General features: G+C 41.8%; 1 non-coding gene across 1 annotated transcript; it reads right to left on the bottom strand.

Annotated features, from left to right (window-relative positions):
- Positions 1 to 1,000: 1,000 nt before the first annotated feature.
- LOC130337393 (U2 spliceosomal RNA) lies at positions 1,001 to 1,191 on the bottom strand. Its single transcript, XR_008878282.1, has one exon. It is a non-coding gene; the product is annotated as a U2 spliceosomal RNA (small nuclear RNA).
- Between the last annotated feature and the right edge of the window lie 701 nt (positions 1,192 to 1,892).

Here is a 1,892-nt window from a genome sequence, read left to right on the forward strand (position 1 = left end):
GGTGGGAGTGTCCCTCTCTGGCCCCCTATTGGTCTATGGTAATTTTGCGTATTGCACACATCACGGGCTTCACTTTCCCCAATGATGCTAAGACACTGTTGCTGTCTATCCAACCGGCGTCTTGAAAGACACCCGCAAAGACCATGGCTAATTTCCTCCTTATGGCAGCTAGGGCGGTCATCCCCAGAAAATGGAAAACTGTCTCACCCCCGACAATCTCTGAGTGGTACAAAGAGATTCTCTTTATCTGCCGTATGGAGGAACTGATGGCGGACTCGTACAATAGACAGGAAAAGTTTGTCTCAGTGTGGCAACCTTGGCTGTCCTTTGTTGATTCCCCTTTGTTTAGAGAGCCTTAGACTCACGCTACCCCCCCCCTCCACACTGACAACCCCACCCCTTCATGAGTCGGTTTTCTCCCGACCCATTAGCCTAGTGTGAGGGCCGTGTGTCCGGCCGGCGGATGGATCGGGGCGGAGGGGTGATGACTGCTGGAGACGAGGTATGTGCTGGATTACAGACCCTGTCTTTTTCTTTCTATTTCCCTACCCTTGTGTTCCTACCTCTCCCTTTTCTCTCCCTTTGTGGTCCTGATTCTCTCTCCCTCACCTTGTATGCCGGCTTGTTCCCTTCCTTCTCCTTCCCTTGGTGCTCTTCTTCTTCCATCCCTCCCCCCTACTCTCCCCCCACCCCCCCAGTTTCTTGTTTCATTATTTAGTCTGTTTTTGACCTTGCTCTGGATGTTCCCTTTACTCCCATAGTGCAGTGATTACCGCTGCCACAGTGCTTGATTGGCCATACCACTGTTATTTGTGCTACTCCACTGTGTTGGAGCTTTATTTTTATTGTGCACTTACTTTCACTTCTGACAATAAAGCTCGTTTGAATATAAAAAAAAAAAAAGAAAAATCAGATGTGTTTCCAAGTTATATGCCATGATAGCTTACAATTATATACTTATTATAGTGCATTTTTGTTATTTTGAATGTAAAATTACCACCCCCTTGGAATTCTACCCGAAGATACTGCCATAGCGGGTCAATGCATAGGGCGACAGAAGCAAGCTTCTAAATCAGACCCCGTTCTCAAAAATCTATTTAATATATGGTCCCCAGATAGGGGACATATCAGATATTAAACTGATAAGAACAGAAACTACACTTGATTTTAGCCAAAAGGCCGAGAAGCGATCCCCCTTTGAATTCTTGCCCCAATCACAATATCATATATGCTTCTGGGCATTGTCTCAAAAGTTAAAAGATCTAGAGAAAAAAACTTTTCAAAATGTGCCCAGCACTCATTTAGGTGGCAGGGTCATTTCTCATTGACAGTGGTCCATGAGATCTCTACTTTTAACTAAATCCATGATGTATGACTGACAAAGCAGGAAAACAGAAAGACCAAAAAGATGAGTTGTTACTTGGCCTTTTGCCCCTCAGGTATTGATTTATTAAGAAATAATACTTTTTACTACTATGTGGATTTTTCTCAAGGTTGACATGAGTAATAGACGAGAGAAAGCACTTTATCTTGGGGCATTCCCGCCACATAAAAAGAAAAAAAAAAAAAAAGCATGATGGTATCATCTTTATAAAGCTTTGCCACTTTTGACATAAAAATATGCTATACTTGCCCCTTTTTCCCCATCACCAACATAGGAGTTTATAATATTACACATTCAATGAAGATAACCTCAATTTTTATTTTTATGACATAAAACAAAAACTTCCAAGTAATATTTTGCCATAAATTTACTGCAGATATTTTCAGCTTGAATAATAAGATCACATGAGGTAAGGCAACCTTATTAATTCTGATTTACAGTAAACAAGCTGCAGATATATGATGAACACATCATGACATCTAGGTGAGTGATGTATATTTCGCTCAGG

Source organism: Hyla sarda, chromosome 1 (assembly GCF_029499605.1).
Source record: "Hyla sarda isolate aHylSar1 chromosome 1, aHylSar1.hap1, whole genome shotgun sequence".
Taxonomy (NCBI): domain Eukaryota; kingdom Metazoa; phylum Chordata; class Amphibia; order Anura; family Hylidae; genus Hyla; species Hyla sarda.